We start from the raw sequence: 21,105 nt of genomic DNA, 5'->3' as shown, positions 1-21,105 counted from the left end.
TGCTGGATCGCAAATTACCACTTAGTGGCCTAAATCAGAAACAATCATTTTATTATTTCCCACTGTTTCTGTGGATCGGGAGCTTTAGAAAGGCTTTGGCTGAGCGCTTCTGGCTTGGGTTGCAGTCAGACAATGACTGGAGCAACTGAGGGCTACTGGCATCTCTCTCTCCATTGTAGACTTGAGGCCTCCATATGTTCCCTCCATGTGAGCTGGTTAGGGCTTCCTCCAAATATGGTGGCCCTAAGACTCCAAAAGCAAGATTCCAAGTGAACCAGTTGTAAGATCTATCAACTCTTCTGGTTTATCCTCAGATTCAAAGGGAAGGGAAATAGACTTCACCTCTTGGCAAGAAAATGCCAAGGTTTTAAAGAACATATGGGATGGGAGATAATGTTTTGGAGTTTGGAAATACAACCTGCTGCAAGCACTGCTTATATGCAATGCCTTTACTAAATCTCTGTCTCTCTCTCTCTCTCTCTCTCTCTCTCTCTCACACACACACACACACACCTTATTAATTCCTCACAACAAATCAATGAGATAATTCTTCTCATTCCCCATTTTTACAGACAGTGAAACTGAGGCTCAGGGAGGTTAAGTCATTTGTCCAGGGACTTGCAGTCCTCTAGTTGTTAAGATTGGGTTTCAAAATCAATGTAGATTCTTAAACAGTACACTCCACTGCCTCCTGACACACCAAGGTAAATGCCACCCTGGGAAGTTACTGGAAGCCTGTCAGCCAGTCTTCCTAGTGACTCCCACATTACCATACATAGTAAGTGTGGTGGGAGAATATTTCAAGGTATTAACCAGCATGCCTTCCTCCTTAAACCATCATATTCCTTTCCTTGTGCCCTGAGGGTCTTTCCCTCATGGAAAACCTGCCTGCTTCCCGCCTCCTCTGGTCCAGATAATGAGACACGAGCCACCAATTTACAAAACCAGAAAGCAAAGGACAAAGCTACTTGTTTATTAAATGTCTAAACTGCTTTTTTGCTCCATAAAAGTGTCCTAGTGAGACTGACACTCGGACAGTCTGTTGATGCTTTGCCCAGGTGTCCCTGGATCCCTTGTCACCATTGTATGCCCCCACCTCTTCAGTGTTCATGAGCTTCTAAGAGGCAGCACCTGTGGCTCCTTTTTGCCTATGTTTGAGTCCACTCTGCCCAACCGCACAAGAAGATAAGGAGCCTGGGCACTTAGGCCTCCCTGGCTGGTCCTTAGCCAGTGCATGAGGGTGTGGGAGTGTGAGGGTTCAGCTGCCTGTCCTCTGGTTGGGACAACTCTGTGGGTGACACCCTCCAGAGCATTCCTGTGGAACTGGGTGAAGTTCACCTCCGTGGGACTTTTCATGAAACTGCACCTTTGATTGGCTTCCTCCCCCTCCTTCCCTGATTCCTTGCCTCCCTTATGGGTTTCTCTGGTTGCACCATCTTTGATAAGCCACTTAGAGCCTGCTTCTGAGGAGCCTGAGCTAAGACACCAAGGATGGGAAATGAGAGGAGGGAGGTGCTGGAGAAACTTATTCAGTACAGGCCAGGTCCTGTGCCAGATCAGGGGGCTACAGGGAAGTTGAGCCAGCCTGGCCATTCTCATTGTGCTTCAGAGAGTAGACTCGCTTCTGATAACAGCAGCTGGCCAGTCACCTGTCAGCCTCAGTTGAGGAGTCTCTCCTCAATTTTCAGTCTAACCTTCCTTCTATGGTTCCTTCTATGGATACACTTGCCTCCCACCCTGTTAATGGTACTGGCTCCCTGGAATGGAGATTGGACCCAAGCTACTTAAAGGAGGGCAGTGGTCTGAGGATAAGTCCCCCACAACTTACTCCTCCTAACACTCTCTCACTCATGCCTGACTAAAATGATACTTGATAGAACTCATTTAAAGGTCTCCCAGACCAGACGCAGAAGCTCACATCTGTAATCCTAGTGTTTTGGGAGACCAGTGCAGGAGGATCACTCCAGGCTAGGAGTTCAAAACTAGCCTGGGAAACATAGTGAGACCCTGTCTCTACCAAAAAATAAAAATAAAAATAAAAAGCCAGGCATGGTGGCCTGCATCTGTAGTCCTAACTACTTGAGAGGCTATGGCAAGAGGATTGCTCGAGCCCAGGAATTTGAGGCTGCAGTGAGCCAGGATTGCACCTCCAGACTGGGCAACAAAACAACACCCTATCTCTATAAAAATAAAAAAAACAAAATGAACAACAACAACAACAATTCCACAGACCTGGGGCAGGGTTGGAACCCACAATGAACTAAGAGTTAGAATTCTTGAGCACTAGTGCCAGCTTAGCCCCCTGACTAGCTGTGTAACCTGTTTTCTCACCTGCAGTATAGTCTCTGAGATCCCTCCAGCTCTAAATGCCTGTGCTTTCATATGACATGTTCAGTGCCTCCTGAGAGCTTATAATCTTGTTAGGGAGACACAACACAATTAGAAGGTTGTATATGACAGGCTGGAGCACAAAGCTGAAATCAGTCCAATTAAGAGAGAAAACACTTGGTACAGAAAACAAGTACTGTACAGTGGCTGATTAGGATGGGAGGATTTCTGTGGGACAGAGTCTTCAGGAAAGGATTCAAAGAATTATTTGAGAAGAGCTTTGGAGGATGACTATTGCTTTATGGGGAATGGGGAAAGCCACCACATAGTCTTGTGCATACAATTGTTACCTGGGTGTGAAATGAGGGCAGAGACAAGGGAGAGCAGAGAATGGAATCCTGGTTATCATTTAATTGCTGTTCTAACTCTAAGTGAATACAAGAGCACACACTGCTCCAGTTATAATATGCTAGTTATTTACAGGGCTGTATTTCTATTCTCCCAGGCTTCACACACATCACTGGAAATCTGACATTCAGAACTAACATTTCCAACCCCCTAAATTTTAATTAAAGTAATTACGTTACTAACAGAAGCTATAATTTATCTTCTCCTTGTGTTCACAAACAGGAAAAGGCAACTTTGGCCAAGCATATTTTCCCTGACTCTTATTCCTAGTTTGTTTCTTTTGGTGGTGGAGATGGGGCATCTTTCTTTGGTCTGGGTGGTCCAGAGATCACACTGCTTGTTGCACTGTGCTTTCTATAGTGCAGAGAGGCCTGTTCTGGCTATTTGGAATAACTGTGGTACTGAGACCCAAATGGGTTGAGTCTTTTCATTCAGGAGCAGCCATGAGCTAAGGGAAAGTCCTTCTGGCAAAGCTCTTATTGGCATAAGACATTTTGTGTGTGTGTATGTGTGTGTGTGTGTGTGTGTGTGTGTGTGTGTTTTCCTGGCATTGTTGGGGATAAGAAACTCAGTGATTTAGATGAAAACTTTCCATGCAATTAACTTCCTCCAGACTAAAGCAGGTGCTGAAGGGAACTACTGGGCCAGTCTGCTTAGTAAATATCTATCCCCAGATGTAGAGCAATTCAATGGAAATAATTACACCAGGTCAATTAAGCAGAACTCAGACCTCCTCCTGTTAGCCTTTTTGAATTTTTTATTTCCATGAGCCAGATTTCCTCAGGATTTAAACTGCTTTACCTCTAGAAAGAGGGTGTCTCTGGGGAAATCTTATTGATTTGTGTGGTAGTGGTTGTTGCTGAAGAAGGTGGCCCCACTCCCCAGGCAAAAGCCCTGGTCTGGGCCTCCAACAGGCCTTGGTTGGAATGCTGGTTCCAACACAGTGTAGCCTTATAACCTTAATCAAGTTATGGAATTCTCTAAACCTTAATTTTCTCATTAGAAAAATGGGAATAGTGAGAGGGCCTGTATGTCAGCTCTTCCATAAGGATTAATTGAGAAAATGCTGGTAAAGCTTTGAAAAAAGGGCCGATATATAATAAATGCTCCACAAACAGACACTTTTGTTATTATTATGATGATAATTATCAACAGAGAAAAGGGATATTATTATACCTGTGCCACCTACAATGATCCAATGGAAAGCTTGTATAAAATGTAGCATGTAGATGTAAGAGCTAATTATGCTCAATTCCAAACATGCAGAATTCAAGAAACAAATATGTGAGTTTATAAAATGGAACAATTAGGGGGTGATGTAAGTGCTGAACAAAACAAGGAACAGCAGAATTCAATGAATTCTAAAGACCCTTAGCTGCACCAACTGCCAGTCCATTTGTCGATTACTGATGGCTTGTCACAAAGGCCGTGAGGAAGGCTGAGAAACTAAACATTGGGGACCATGCTACGTTGAAAATGAGTCAGAAATGAAGTGACATCGCCTCTAGAATGATAAGGCAAGTCAGTAAGAAATGGAATCCAACTGACAAAAATTCAGCTTTTTGTACAATAATGGTATTTATTGAGAGCTTACAACTTGACAGAGGTATTTCTAAGTGCTTATGTGGATTCCTTATTTAATCCTTACCACAACCTATAATGTTGGTTCTATGATTACCTCAACTTGACAGATACACAAATCTTCAGGGATGCACCTGCTACAGAAAATGAAGGTCACTTAATTCTTAAAGGAGCCCCTTTATAGACTAGGGGAGAGCCTGGATCCACCAAAGAGCTTACATGTGGAAGAGGCTTACTTAAATCCTGGGAGAATTTGGATTTAGTTGTGTTCATCGATTCTAATGAATCTAACAACTATTTACACAGGGTCTTCTACTCTGCACCAGAAACTTGGTTTGCTGTTGAAGATATAATGGTAAAAATAGATATGATCAGTTCTGGGAAGATGGAATAGATGTACTTTACTCCTTCTGCTATGTACAATAAAACCCCTGGACATTGTCTATAAAACAAACATAAAAGGACTCTGAAAAATGGAAAGAAGGAAGATTTTCTAGGGACCTTAAGACCCAAGGAAATGACACAGTGGTGAGTTCCCTGGGTTTTCTTAGAGATGAAGAAACAAGTGACCAAGAAATGCCAGTGGGTGCAGACAATACAATTCCTGCTGTCTGTAGCCAAAGGACCAGGAAAGAGGCAGCCTAACAAGACAGGGGACTTTCAGACACTAATGGCTCTACTCTAGCCAAACACCACAGAAAAAACTGTGGCTACCCCCAACCCCCATACTTGCAATGGCTACGTGGGAGGCTAGACCTCCACCCTCTTGAGGCTGTAAGGAGGTGCTGCACTCCCCTGCAGAAATGATGTCAGAGAGGACCAGGTAGAAAGCTGAGACTTTCATCTGCTCCAGGTGGTGATGAGGCATCCCTGCCTGCAGTGTCAGTAGAAAGCACCTGTACTCCCACCCAGCAATAATGAAGCCACCCTGTGCATCCCTGCTGGGGTGGTGTCAGAGGAGGCCTGGTGGAGAGTCAGGACTTTCACACCTGCCCAGTGGTAATGAAACCAATGCCCCCCACCACTTTCTACCCGTTTGTGTCAGTGCCCCCCCAAGCCCCCGCTTTCTACCCATTTGTGTCAGTGGAGGCCAACTGGGAAGCAGTAATGAGCACCTTCCTACCCCTCCCAGCCAGAAAGGTATGAATGGAGGTTTGGTGGGGACAGAGGACTCTCACCTCCGTCCAGCCCCACCTATCTAGGTGCCAATGGAGGCCCAGGAGGCAATGTGGACATATACCCCCACCTGGTGGTAACAAGGTGACACCCTCCCCTTCCCCTGCCAGAGCTGAACAGAAGTCAGCTGAAACAGAAGGCTCAAATAAGATCCAGCATCTTACATACTAAATATATCCAGGTTTTAACCAGAACCCATTTGACATGCCAAGAGCCAGGAAGATACCTAACTGAATGCAAAAAGACAATTAATAGACACCAACCCCGAGAAGACAGAGATGTTAGAAATACCTAATGAAGAGTTTTAAGCAATTATTGTTAAAATACTTCAAAGAGTAATTACAAATGTGCTTGAAACAAATGAAAATATAGAAAGTTCAAGCAAGAAAATTGAAGATATAAAGAAGAGCCAAATGGAAGTTTAAGACATGAAAAACATAATCACTGAAAATAAAAATCTCAAAGGATATATTCAACAGCAAAACAGAGGGACAGAGGAAAGATTAATTGAACTTGCAGGTTGAAAAGTAGAAATTACCCAATTTGAACAACAGAGAGAAAGTAGACTGAAAACAATAAAGAGAACAGTCTCAGGTGCTTGTGGGATTGTAACAAATGATCTAGCATAAATGTTCTAGGAGTCCCAGAAGAGAAGAGAAAGGACAGGAATGGAAAAGTACTTGGAAAAATAATGGCTGAAACCTTCCCAAATTTGGCAAACCACATACCTACAAAAAAGAAAGACAGGGGTAACTATCTGAAGTGAAGAATATGTTAATTAGTTTAAGGTGAATTTATATATATACACACATATATGTTAAATCATCACATTATACACCTTAAATGTATACAGTCTTTGTCAAATATACTTCAATTTGAAAAATTAGTTTAAAAAAGACATACTTACATATTCAAGAAGTTGAGTGAATAATAGAAATCATCTCCCCCCCAAATCTATAAATCTCCAAAATAGAATAATCTCTCCAAAAATTATAGCAAGGCATGTTACAAGCAAACTTCTGAAAACTTAACACAGAAGATCTCCTTTTTCTTGTTTGTTTTTGTTTTGAAGAGACAGAGTCTCACTCTGTTGCCCAGATTGGACTACAGTGATGTGATCATAGCTCACCGTAATCTCAAACTCTTGGGCTCAAGCCATCCTCCTGCCCCAGCCTCCTGAGTAGCAAAGACCACAGGCACACACAACCACACCCAGCTGATTTTTTTCTTTCTTTTTTTTTTTTTTTTTTTTTTTTTGCAGAGACAGGATCTCACTGCTGGGCTTGAACTCCTGGATGCAAGCAGCCTTCCCAACTTGGCCTCCCAAAGTGCTGGGATTATAGCCGTGAGCCACTGCACCTGGCCAGAAATATCTTTAAAGCAGGAAGAAGGAAATGATGCATTACCTATAGGAAGAAAATGATTCAAATGACAACTGATTTCTCATTGTCTACGCATAAGAAACCAGCACAATGTATTTCAAGTACTGAATATAAAGAAATGCCAAGCTAGAATTCCGTCATCAATAAAAGTATCCTTCAAGAATGAAGGGGATAAGCCAGGCAAAGAAATACAACTACTGCATACTCTCACTTATATGTGGAATCTAAAACAATTAAGACAATAGGAATAGAGAGCAAAATGATAGTTACCAGAGTCTGGGGTTTGGGAATATGGGAAGATGTTGGTTAAAACATACAATGGTTCAGTTAGGAGGAATAAATAATAAGTATTTGAGGTGATGAATATATTAATTAGCTTAACTCAATCATTCCGTATTGTATACAAACATCATAGCATCACTTTGTACTTCATAAATATATACAATTATAATTTGTCAATATTCAATTAAAAACAGAATGAAGAGGACATGGAGGCATTTTCAGATGAAGAGAAATGGGATTTGTTAGCAGACTTACTCTAAATAAATGGCTACAGGAAATACTATAAAAGTAAAGGAAATGATAAAAGAAGAAACTTTGTAACATCAAGAAAGAAGGAAGAACACCAGTAAACAAAAATATGGGTAAATAAAATAAAATTTTCTTATCTTCTTTAGTTTTCTATATTATCTTTGATGGTTGAAACAAAAATTGTAACACTCTCTGATGTGGTTCTAAACGTATGTACAGGAAATACTCAAGATAATTATATCATAGGTGGGGGAGGGTAAAAGAACATAAAGGAAAATAAGGTTTCTGTACTTTACTCAAACTGGTAAATGAAAAACTGGCAGGCTGTGATAAATTACATGTATTTAATGCGATACCTAGAGCAATCACTAAAAAAAAAAAACTATGCAAAGAGATACACTCAAATGCTATGGAAAAATAAAAATGAAATTTAAAAAATGTTCAAGAAAGCCACAGGGAGGTATGAAAAACCAAACAGAAAAATGGAAAGCAAAGAGGATAAATAGAAAACAAAAAAGAAAATGGCAGAATTAAGCTCTAACACATGATTAATTACATTAAATATAAATGGTCTAGATATACAAAATAAAAGAGATCGGCAGGGTTGTTTAACAAACGTAACTGAACTATATTCTATCTGAAGGAAACTCACTTCAAATAGAATTATAAATGTATGATAAAGGATATATTATGCAAATATTAATCAAAGGAAAATAAGAGTAACTATATTAATGGTAGATAAAGTATACTTCAGAACAAAGACAATTACCAGAGATAGAGATATTACATAATGACAAAAGGGTCAGTCTATTAAGAATAGCAATTTTAAATGTGTATGCATCAAACAGAAAAGCTGCAAAGCATGTGAAGCAAAAACTGATGCAATTAAAGGGAGAAATTTTTAAAAGTCCACAAGTATAGTTAGATACATCAACCCCTCTCTTGACAAATAATAGAACAACTAGACAGAAAATTAGCAAGAATATAGAAGAACTCAACACCACCATCAACCAACAGGATCTAGTCAATACTTACAGAATATCCGAACCAACAATAGTAGAATATATTTTGTTTCCAAGTGCTCACAGAACATATGCAAGATAGACCATATCCTCAGCTACACAAAAAACCTCAACACATTAAAAAAATTGAAAGCATACAAAATGTATTCTCCTATAGCAATGGAATCACACTAGAAATCAATAACAGAAAGACAATAGGAAAATCTCTAAACACTTGGCAGCAAAAAAACATACTCCAAAATAATTCATGGTTCAAAGAGTGAGGCTCATGGGAAATTAAAAAAAAGTTTCAGCTGAATGAAAGTGAAAACAACGTATCAAAATTTGTGGGATATAGCTAAAGTAATGCTGAGAGGGCAATTTATAGCACAAAATGCATATATTACAAAAGAGGAAAGGTCTCAAGTCAATAATTTAAGCTCCTACCTTCAGAATCTAGAAAAAGAATAGCAAAATAAACCTAAAGCAAGCAGGAGGAAGGAAAAAAATGAAAACAGCTGAAATCAATGAAACTGAAAACAGAAAAACAAATGAGAAAATCATTGAAATGAAGAGCTGGTTCTTTGAAATGAGAAATAAGGTTGACAAACTTCTAGCATGACTGACAAAGTAAAAAGAAGATAGCAGTATTTGGAATGGAGGATATCACTGCATATCCTGCAGACATCAAAAGGATAATTAGGGCATTTTACACCACAGATTTGACAACATAGACAAGACAGACCAATTTTCTTTTAAAAAAACACCAGTGACTTCAACTTACCCAATATGAAATGGATAATTTGAATAGTAGTATAATTATAAAAAAAATTAAATTGATAACTGAAAAAACCAACAAAACAAATTTCCAGGCCCAAATGGTTTCACTGGAGAATTTTATAAAATACTTAATGAATTAAGACCAATTCTTTTGCGAGGCTGAGGTGGGCAGATCACAAGGTCAGGAGATCGAGACCATCCTGGCCAACATGGTGAAACCCTGTTTCTACTAAAAAAAAATACAAAAATTAGCTGAGCGTGGTGGCACGTGCCTGTAATCCCAGCTACTTGGGAGGCTGAGGCAGGAGAATCACTTGAACCCAGGAGTCAGAGGTTGCAGTGAGCCGGGATCACGCCACTGCACTCCAGCCTGGAGACAATCGCGCCACTGCACTCCAGCCTGGAGACAATTGTGCCACTGCACTCCAGCCTGGAGACAGAGTGAGACTCCGTCTCAAAACAAACAAACAAAAATTCTGTACAATCTCTTGCAGACAGAATAAGAGGAGGGAATATAATATAGCCCAATTAATTTTATGATGTTTGGATTATCATAATAGTAAAACTGGATAGATAGGAAAGAAAAGAAAAGAAAGAGAGAAAGAAGGAAAGCAAGGAAAGATGGCAGGCAGGCAGGAAGGAAACCACAGGCCAATATTATTCATGAATATAGACACAAAAATCTTTAACAAAATATTAGCAAATAGAATTCAGCAATATATGAAAAGGATTTTATATAGCATGACTAAGTGGGGTTTATTGCAGGAATTCAAGGCTGGTGTAATATTAGAAAGCCAATCCATATCAATAAGTTAAAGAATAACAATCAACTGATATGTCAATTGATACAGAAAAATAATTTGACAAAATTTAACACCAATTTATGGTAAAAAAAATCAGAAAAATAGGAATAGAGGAGACCTTTATTACTTAGTAAAGAGTACCTACAAAAAAGCAACAATTTACATGATACTTAATGGTGAAAAACTGAGTGCTTTCCCCCTAAGATCAGGAACAATGCAAAGATATCCACTCACTACTTTTATTCAACATATTTTGGAATTTTTTGCCAGTGCAATTTAGAAAGTAAGGTAAATAATATGGATACAGTTTGAAAGGGAAGAGATAAAACTGTCCCTATTTGCAAAGGGCATGACTGTTACATAGAAAATCCCAAAATGTTATACAAAAATAATCCTGGAATAAGTGAGTTCGGCAAGGGCACAGGATACAAGATATAAAAGATAAATATCTAAAACTCAATTGTATTTCTATACGCTAGTGATGAACTCATGGGCACAAAAATTTAAAACTATAATACCATTTACAATCACTCAAAAAATGAAATGCTTAGGTGTAAATCTAACAAAACATGTATAGTATTTGCATGTTAAAAATCACACCACACTGATAAAAAACACAACGGAGATATAAATATTTAAGAGACATATTTTGTTCATGGAATGGTAGATTCATCATAGTAAATAAGTCAGTTCTCTCCAAATTGATGTACAGGTTCAACACAACTCTTATCAAAACCACAAGATTTTCTTTATAGGTATCGACAAGTTTACTCTAAAATGTACATCAAAAGACAAAATATTTATTTCAAAAGAATTAAGATAGCCAAAACAATTTTGAAAAGAGAAACAAAGTGGAAGGAACTAGTCTACTCAATTTCAAGATTTAATATGTAGCTACTATAATGAAATCTGTGTTGTATTTGTAGAGGGGCAGAACTATAGATCAAGGCAACAGAAAGGGGAACTCAGGCATAAACTCGCACAAAATCACAAATATGTCCAACTGATTATTGATGAAGGTACAAATGCAATTCAACGGAGAAAAGATAGCTTGTTCAACAAATGGTACTGGAGTAATTGGAAATCTATAGGCCAAGAAAATAAACCTTGAACTGACTTACACCTAATATAAAAATTAAGTCAAAATGGTTCATGGGCTTAAATGTAAAATGTAAACTCTAAAACTTATAGAAAAAAATCATAGGTGAAAATTGTTGAGATTTAGAGCTAGGCAAAATGGTTTTTTTGTTTTGTTTGTTTTGTTTTGTTTTGTTTTGTTTTTGAGACGGAGTCTCGCTCTGTTGCCCAGGCTGGAGTGTAGTGGCATGATCTTGGCTCAGTGCAAGCTCCGCCTCCTGGGTTCATGCCATTCTCCCGCCTCAGCCTCCCTAGTAGCTGGGACTACAGGCGTCTGCCACTATGCCCAGCTAATTTTTTTATTTTTTATTTTTAGTAAAGATGGGGTTTCACTGTGTTAGCCAGGGTGGTCTTGATCTCCTGACCTCGTGATTTGCCGGCCTCAGCCTCCCAAAGTTCTGGGATTACAGGTGTGAGCCACTGTGCCAGGTCGCAAAATGTTCTTAATGACACCCAAACATTGATCTATAAAAGGTAAAATTTATAAATTGGACTTCATCACAATTAAAAAATTCTGCTCTGTGAGAAACCCCATTAAGAGGAAGAAGAAACAAGTTACTACCTGGAGAAAATATTTTCAAACCAAAAACCCAACAAGGACTATTATTTAGAATATATAAAGCACTCTCAAACTCAACAGAAAAAACAACCCAATCAGAACATGGGTCAAATATATGAAGAGGTATTTTACTCTAAGAGGATATATGGATGGCAAATAAGACATGAAAAGACATTCAACTTCATTAGCCAATAGGACAATGCAAATTAAAGCCACAATGAAATTTCACTACATATCTACCAGAATGGCTAAAATTGAAGAAAAGTAATAACACTAAATTCTGAAGAAGATTCAGAGAAACTTGACCACTCATACTTTGCTGATGGGAATACAAAATGGTACAGCCACTCTGAAAAAAATAGTTTGGCCATTTGTTAAAAAAACTAAACAGGGAACTACCATATCACCTAGCAATTACAGTCTTGGACATTTATGCTAGAGAAATAAAAACATATTCATGGAAACACCTGTCTGTAAATGTTAATGGCAACTTTGTTCATAACAGTTAAAAATTGGAAACATCTCAGTTGTCCCTCAACAGGTAAACATCCATACCATAAAATCCAACTCAGCAATAGCATAGAACAGATTAATGATACATGCAACCTAGATGAATCTCCAGAGAATTATGCTGAGTGAGAAAAGCCAACCCCAAAAGGTTATAAACTGTTTGATTCTCTTTATATAACATTCTTGAAATGGCAAAATTACAGAAATGGAGAACAGATTAGTGGTTGCCAGAGATTAAGGAGATGGGGACAGGTGGGATGTGGGCATGGCTATAAAAGGGTCATATGAGGGATTCTTGAAATGATGGGAGGGCTCTGTAGCTTTGTCAATATTCTGGTTGTGATATTGCACTGTATTTCTGCAAGATGTTACCACTGGAGGAAATGATAAATGGTACATCTGATCTCTTTGTTTCTTTTCTTTTTTCTTTTCTTTTCCTTTCCTTTCCTTTCCTTTCCTTTCCTTTCCTTTCCTTTCCTTTCCTTTCCTTTCCTTTCCTTTCCTTTCCGTTCTCCCTCCTTCCTTCCTTCCTTCCTTCCTTCCTTCCTTCCTTCCTTCCTTCCTCTTTCTTTCTTTCTTTCTTTCTTTCTTTCTTTCTTTCTTTCTTTCTTTCTTTCTTTTCTTTCTTTCTCTTTCTTTCTTTCTTTCTTTCTTTCTTTCTTTCTTTCTTTCTTTCTTTCTTTCTTCTTTCTTCTTTCTTTCTCTTTCTTTCTTCTTTCTTTCCCTTTAAGAGACATGGTCTTGCTCTGTTGCTGAGGCTGGAGTGCAGTGGCACCATCGTAGCTCATTGCAACCTTGAACTCCTGAGCTCAAGCCATACTCCCACCTAGTCTCCGAGTAGCTAGGACCTACAGGCATGCATCAGCACGTCTGGCTAATTTTTTAATTTTATTTTTTGTAGAGATGGGGACTTGCTAGATTGTCCAGGCTGATCTCCAACTCCTGGGCTCAAGCGATCCTCCTGTCTCGGACTCCCAAAGGGCAGAGATTACAGGTGTGAGCCACCATGCCTGGCCTTTTTGTATTTCTTATAACTGCATGTGAATCAACAATTATTTCAAAATAAGAAGTTTAATTAAAATAGGTATGACCTCTTTGCTGATGAAATTTATAATAGACTGGAAGAGAGAGGCATTAATTAAACCTCTAGGGAAACATATTTAGAAATTCAACTATAAGAATGCTTTTAAGAAGAGGTGTATAGTACCAGGAGGACATATAATAGATGGGGTAATCACATGATTTAGTGCTCAAAATGGGATACTGTCGAGAGTGAAAGGCGATGCCATTAGTAATTACACTGGGAAAATGAACCTAAACTGGGACATGCAGTCGCCTTAATAATAGGGGAGAGGGATGCGTCCTGACTCATTCAATGGGGCCAAGGGAGGCTCCCTGAAGGAGGTGAAGATAGACTGAGGACCAAAAGGAAGATAACAGTGAATTAGGCAAGGTGGTGGAGAAGAGCAGTAAGAGCAAAAGTCCCATGCCAGAGGGGCGCCCGGACCTGTGGAAAGAGGAGTTTGGAGTTGGAACTGCTGATGGATTCTGCCCGACTCCCAGGGCCGAGAAGCCGCTGTGTGGTTTCCAGCAGGAAAGCCCTCATCCGGGATCTGGCTGTGATTCCTGTGACCTGGCCGCACTCTCCCTTCTGCTGCCCTGACTGGGGGGTGTTCTGTCGTAGACCGCGTGTTTGTTTTGAGGCTATATTTAGTTTCCTCTTTGCTCTCTCTGCCACGCTTGAACAACTTGCCAAGGATGCCATCTCTCTTAGGTCCGCCGTGGTGCTCTGGATTCTGACTCCTTCGGGCAAACGGGTCCGGGTCGCGGAACCTGCGTGCGCGGGTGGTCACAGACGCGTCCACGGTGCATCTCCCTCTCCATCCTGCAGCTGCTGAAGTGGCCTCGGGCCATTCCTGAAGGTTTTTTCCTGTTCCTTTGCCCAGTCCCACGCTTCTTCTGAGCTGCAGCCCCATCTTTACTTGGCTGTTCCTGCTCCTTTGGGGAGCTCCTCCTTCCTCTTGGTTTCTCTACCCCCCGGGTCCTCTTTCTTGCTCTTAGGAACGGCCGCTGCCCCATCATTCACCCTGGACGGTGGGTTTAACTCTCTGAGCATCAGAGTCTCAGCCTGTAGAATAGAGATACTGGCCCGGGCGCTGGGCTTCTCCAGGACTCTGGGAAGATTAAATGGGGGAGATGGACACATATTCACCTCTTGTTCAGAGCCATAGCATTGAAGTCAGACATCAAGGCGATTTCTATGAAGTTATTTGCTCTTGAAGTCTAATCTCACCTGGGGAAATTAAAAGGTTTGCTCTCTCATGAAGGAAATCCCGCATCATTGGGCAGAGGAAGATACTTCTTTTGGGGGAGTGGTGGAGTTAGGGATGGACGGTAAAAGGGGGTCTAATAATTATTAAGTCCTTATTATGTACCAGACACTATTCAAACATTCTGTCATTGGATCCTCAAAAAACTCTTTGAGAGAGGGACAACCGATATCTTCATTTTACAGGTGGGGAAACTGATGCTCAGACGGGTTAGACACCAGGTGATATAGCTGGTAAGGCAGAACTAGGATTTGAATGCCAGTCTTTCTGAATCCAGAATCTTTGTGTTTGACCACTAGGCTCTGCAGTCTCCCTGGAGATCATGTCTCACTTCTACTCCCTGAAAACACATCTGTCTGCATTTTCTCTCTTCTCCCCAACACAACTATAACCACCACCTAGGCACCTCTACTCTTTCTCCTTCTCTCATCCCTCCCTCTTCTTCCTTTTGCTTTAACCACTTTCCCCTCCAGTTATATTTTCTTCTCTGTTATGCAGGCCTTAACCTGCCATTGGCACCTGGGGGGAAGAGGTCAATTCTGCTTGGATCTCACTGTCATTGCTTCCTGGAGTTGCCCATGGTTGTCTAATCTCTTTGTTAAACTTGGTGTAGCAAGTTGGTGATGCCTTTTTAAATGCAAATAGTATACTCCTGGGGAAGGGTACGTTAAGGCATCACCATTCAGGTATGAATTAGATGCTTCCTTGTCTATGAACTTTGATGGGGAAGCACAGAATAAAGAGTGTGAACAGGAAAGGGAGATTGTGTGCAACAGACTCACTTTCAGCATATACTGGCTTCTAGAAATCAGAACTGTAGCTTGCTTGGGTCAGGAAGATGCCAAATCGAAGGAGATGAAATGTGTAACTATATTGATGGCAACTAAAACAACACACCCATGCCTTCTTTTATGTAGCTCTTTAAAGTTTGCTTAGCGTTTCCTTGTAAACTGCCTCCTTTAATCCTCAAGCCCAGTTATAACCCTGTTGCAACAATAAGACTTGTTAGAACCTCTCCAGTAACACCGGTGAAGCAAGGACTAGACTTCCCTATCTTCATATTCACCTATTCTAGATAACCTCCGGCTTTTTATTAAGGATATTCTAACTAAATTGCCCAAATCTTCTTTCTGTCTTCTGTACAAGTTCATTCTTTCCATTACTCTTTCATTCAGTTGAAAAGCACTTATTGAGGATCTGTCATTAGGTTTAGCTTTTGCATATATTCTTTAATTTACTTCTCAAAAACCACATTATGGGGAAGATGTTAAAATACTTTCTTTTAGAATGGGAAAATGGAATAATGTATTTCTCTCTGCCTGACTGACCAATGTCTCCCACTGTGAACCTCTGAAGACCATCACCATTAGTATCAAGGCCATGCTTTCCATAGCTAGCAATGGAGTGTACCAGGGATACCAGGAAGGCCCATTCCTGGAGGACAGGTGACTTTTCCGATAGTGACTTTGACTCAGAAGGGACTCCTTGGATAGTAAATGACTTTGACTCGAGAACTTCCCATTAGCTCTGCCAAACTTTCTTAGAACTTCCTGGGAATCCATGATAATTTAAGAGCCATCCTGTAAAAGACAAACTTTTCTCTAAGAAATGCAGCTTTGCATTGTGAATCATTAGGGAGAAGAATAAAATGAAAACCTATTTTCCTGCAAAACTTCTTTTCCAACTACGTCCACCTCATTAGATTGATGCCTTCCTTTTCTTTTGGAGATGTGATGAGAGGGAAAATGTCCACTAAGTTGCTGATGACTTTCGGCAGCTTAATGAGTATGTTCTTTCCCAGAGCTTGTTAAGTTTCCATTGCTGACTTTACTTCTTTAGCCCAACCTTGCTACTTGAACACAGGCCTGGAATTCACCCACCATAATTTTATTTTCTTTAGGAGGTAAATGGCATCTAAAGAGAAGGATGTCACCAACTAAATCGCCAACCTCTTCCCAAATTGTAAGGCATGTTGTGGAAGCCATGTGCCCAGCGAGGACCAGCCATCAGTATTAGTCCTGGTGATATGTTCCTGGGTGGCAAGACAGAGGATGCAGCAGGAAGAACTCCGACTTCAGAGCCAAAATAGACCAAAATGTAAATATTACCTGGGGCATGCTGTGGGACGTAGGTCAGAAAGACAGTGTAGACCACTGTGTGAGAGCTGTTTGTCTGGATCAGACAGATCCTTTAGTTTGGTCACTCACAAGCTATGCAATCCAATCTCTCTCACTAAAAGTTTCCTCATCTGTAAAATGGGGACAAAGTAGTAGCCTCCACAGGACTGTTCAGGAGAATAAGAACATTTATAGCCAAATTTATCTAGCACTTAATCTTCGCTAGACCTTGTTCCAAGTGCTTTATGCCATTGATTCATTTAATCTTAATTGTGACCCCCTATATTATCACCATCTCAATTTACAGATGAGGAATTGAAGTATAGAGAGATTGAGTGATTTATCGAAGGTCACACAACTGGTAGTTGGTAGGGTTGGAATTGAAACATAGGTAATTTTCCTCTAAAGTATGGACTTTCAGTCACTCCAGTAGAATGCTGGTGGGTCCTTACCATATTTCTAGTCAAGAGTTAGTGCACTGCATAAATTATCATTCATCATTATCTTCTACATTATCTCCCCTAGCATCACTGATTCAACTGTATATATTTGTTTCTTAATCTACTGATTGAACCAAGAAATGACTTCGTCTGGATTAAATGAAGCAATGGCCATAGAAGACATATTGCCTGACTTAAAGGATGTCTTTATTAAATGCCAGTTTTCCAGGTAGCTATTTTCTGCTCTCTTCTTCTTTCTGCTGCCTTTTTTCTTCTACTTTTCCTTCATCATAAAGTATTTGGTGCCTTGTGGACAGGATTCTTAATGTTACTTCCTATACCTACAACCACTGGGCAGATGGTCACCCCTCCCCTATTCTCCCCTTCTCCATGGGAGAAGTGTTTCCCTGGTTAAGCATTCAATTCCACATAGGTGTTGTATGAAATGTTACCTCGTCAGGATTTTGTTTTAGTTTAGTTTACTACAACAAGTTCAAGATGAAGGCAAACAGGGTCCCTTTCTTTCTCAAAGAAATATTTTTTTTTGGTGATGGGTGCAATGGACATTTATCTTGCTTCATCCTGTGGCTGCCCAACATCTGAACTCCCTTCCGTGTGTGTGGGAGACTTTCCCATCTCAGGAGGCAGATCTGCCTCCTCATTGCATCTCTAGGGTAGGGGCTAGTGATCTAGGTTTGGCCAATCAATGCTAGTGATACAAAAAAGCAAGCAGAAGGCTAGCTGGTGACAATGGAGGTGGCAGCAACATTCAGCATTCAACTCTTATAGTGCTTGTTAAAGCTGTAGCATCTAGGCTTAGTGATGCTGGTAATAGGGTCCTTATAGGACCAATTCTGTGGTGTGATTTCAGGTGTCATTCTGCCTGCAGAACCCCTGAGCCTAGCATTCGAGCTCCCCCAGCAATTTTGGGAGTTACTCAATATCATTTTCATAAGATAATTTTCTTTTTTTCCTTTTCTTTTCCTTTTTTTTTGACACAGAGTCTCACTCTGTCACCCAGGCTGTAGTGCAGTAGTGTGATCTTGGCTCATTGCAGCCTCTGCCTCCTGGGTTCAAGCAATTCTCCTGCCGCAGCCTCCTGAGTAGCTGGGATTACAGGTGCTCAACACAACATCTGGCTAATTTTTTGTATTTTTAGTAGAGACTGGGTTTTGCCATGTTGGCCAGGCTGGTCTGGAACTCCTGACCTCAAGTGATCTGCCTGCCTTGACCTCCCAAAGTGCTGGGATTACAGGCAGGAGCCATCATGCCCGGCTGCTTTTCATAAGATAATTTTCTCCAAATTTGTGTTGGAGAATTGTTTTCTGTGGCTTACAACAGGAACATTGATACCATGCAATACGGTGTTGTGGAAAGCAGTATCAATCAAGTCCTAGAGCTTTTGCCTCTTTAGAAAGTTGACATGCTAAAAAGAACAGGTGGTTAGTAGCTGCAGCGGAGGTATTACTATTTAAATTCGTCTGTTTTGTTTTTTATTGCACATTTATTGAGGGTCATCGCTGTGCCAGGCATTGGGCCAGGTGCTAAGGATATAGGATTGAGCAAAACAGATACTTCATGGACACGCGGTGATAGGAAGTCCTAATTGCAGTGATCATCTGGCTGGTTTTGTCTGCATTTCAGGTTTTGTTTCATAATCATTTGCCTCCTTAGAAATTCAGAGAGTTACAATGTAGACTGTTGTTTGATGTTAATCAATTAATTAATTTCCTATTTAGTTCTAAAGAGAATGTGAAGTGGCTTATCAAAAATACACAGATATAGTAAGATCAAAGAGTATCAAACAATAAAAACAGCATTTAGTAAAAAGGGAGCAGAGGATAAAAATCTTGACTGAAGACCATTAGAACAAGTTAACTCAGTACTCAGTGTGACTATTTAGACAAGAGGAAGACAAAGTGAGAAGACAGAGACAGTTAAAAGAGCCTTTAAGAAAGGATGTCAGTTTCACAGGAGAAATCCAAGTTTTAAGAGAAATTTGCTTTTAGGTCCTCATGTAAGAGGTGCTGAACATTTTATATAATATGGAAATAGGGCTGGGCGTGGTGGCTCACGCCTGTAATCCCAACACTTTGGGAGGCCGAGGGGGGTCGGATCATCTGAGATCAGGAGTTTGAGACCAGCCTGGCCAACATGGGGAAATCCCACCTTTACTAAAAAAAAAAATACAAAAATTAGCTGGGCGTGGTGGCGTGCACCTGTAATCCCAGCTACTCAGGAGGCTGAGGCAGGAGAATCGATTGAACCTGGGAGGTGGAAGTTGCAGTCAGCCGAGATCGCACCACTGCACTCCAGCCTGGGCGACAGAGCTAGACTCCATCTCAAAAAAAAAAAAAAAAAAGGAAATAGGAATCATTTGAATGCCTCTCTATCTGTGCCTGCTGTGAGTGCTGATGGCAAAATATCTATTAGATTATTGAGGGTCTGGAAGGGTGTGTGTGTGTGTGTGTGTGTGTGTGTGTCTGTATGTGTCTGTGTGTATTTGTGATGTCAGGGAGAAGAAGCACAGTTTCCCAAAGTGTTATTTCACTGTGATGGTAAAAAAAAAGAAAAAAAAAACCTGAAAGAAGACTTATTTGGGTAACATTTAGTGTAATCTCATGGATAACTTACAGTATACAGTTTGCTTTCTCCAGTTGTTTTTAACAGGGACAGAAGCCCTGGTGAGAAAATGCATTCCCAGTGGGCATTTGTTGCCGACCCTATGGGGACTGTGTGAGGGCTAATCCTCACTCTCAACCTGCCTTTCCCAGCTGAAGTAGGTATTATGTCAGCAAGGGAAATGGAAGCCCCCTTTAACCTTTGTCCACTCTTTTAAATTCCAAATTTATATGGGACAGCTCCTATCTTATAGGAAGACAAAGAATTTGATGATGTCGACATGATGATGGTGATAATAATGATATAATAACAAGTACTATGAGGCTGTGGAGGCAAGCTCCATGGAAGAGGATTCTTCCCTGAAGAAAGGTTCTTCCCATGAAGCCCCTTCCATGTTGAAAACTGTGGCAGAGGACACATTCCAGGCTTAAGGGATACAGTAAGAAAGTTCATGGAGGTGGGGCAAGTACATGGAGCTTTGGATACCATTCTAAGAAGTTTGGATTTTATAAAAATGGTAGGTCGTTGAAAAATTTTGAGGAGGGCAATTCATGATATAATCTTCCTTATGTTTTAAGAGGCTATTTCTGTCAACAGTGTGGAGCTGTGTTGTTTAAAACAGTAGCCACTAGTCATATGTGGTTATGAAATGTGGTAGTGAAAAAATGTGGGTGGTCTGAACGGAAATGTGCTGTTAAGTATAAAATACACACTGGATTTTGAAGACTTGGTACAAAAATATGTAAAAATACATCAATAATTTTTATGTTGATTACAAATTGAAACTATTTTTGGTATCTTCAGTTCAATAAAAATTAAAGTTAATTTCATTGGTTCTTTTTTATTTCAATAAAGCTACTAGAAATTTAAAAATTTCCTATGTGGCTTACATTTCTATTTGAAGGTGCCAGTGTGGAGGCTGGCTAGGAGAAGGAAAGAACCGAAGACCAGGAGAAGAGAGGAAACTATTGCAAAACCTTAGGCAAGAGATGTTGAGGGTCAGATCTAAGGCAGTGACTCTAGGAATGAACGGGAGAGGAGTGGTAAAAAAAAAAAAACAAAAACAAAAACAAAAAACTTTTTAAAATAGGACTAGACAAGAGTTTTTATGGGTGTGGGGATCCAAAAGAGGGAGTCAAGCTTGCAAGTCAAGTGTCTAGTCTAGGTGACTAAGAAGATGAGGGGGTGATGGTTTTAGGTTTTGCTGCATATGGGTTTCAAGGTGAACACACACACGTATGAAGCAATGAGGAAGTCAGGTGTGAAGCTCAAGAGGGGATGTGGTGAAGTTGTAGATCCAGGAGTCAATACCAGGAGGTGGTAGTAGGACAGAAATGCACCTGATCACTGGGCTCATTCAGACAAGGAGAAAGGGAAAACGGAATGAGAGCCAAGCACGG

General features: G+C 40.3%; 1 long non-coding RNA gene across 1 annotated transcript in view; it reads left to right on the top strand.

Moving 5' to 3' along the window:
* LOC134732497 (uncharacterized) overlaps window positions 1-20,527 on the top strand; it is a 157,104-nt gene extending 136,577 nt beyond the window's left edge. Inside the window, exons 2-6 of the long non-coding RNA XR_010115736.1 lie at window positions 6,755-7,519; window positions 16,427-16,623; window positions 17,169-17,312; window positions 19,754-19,862; window positions 19,945-20,527. This is a non-coding gene — a long non-coding RNA (uncharacterized lncRNA). The remainder of the gene's footprint in view (window positions 1-6,754; window positions 7,520-16,426; window positions 16,624-17,168; window positions 17,313-19,753; window positions 19,863-19,944) is intronic.
* The last annotated feature ends 578 nt before the right edge of the window (window positions 20,528-21,105 follow it).

The sequence above is a fragment of the Symphalangus syndactylus genome, chromosome 2, assembly GCF_028878055.3.
Source record: "Symphalangus syndactylus isolate Jambi chromosome 2, NHGRI_mSymSyn1-v2.1_pri, whole genome shotgun sequence".
NCBI lineage: Eukaryota > Metazoa > Chordata > Mammalia > Primates > Hylobatidae > Symphalangus > Symphalangus syndactylus.
Note: the sequence above shows the minus strand (reverse complement) of the source record. Positions and strands in the feature narration are given on the sequence as shown.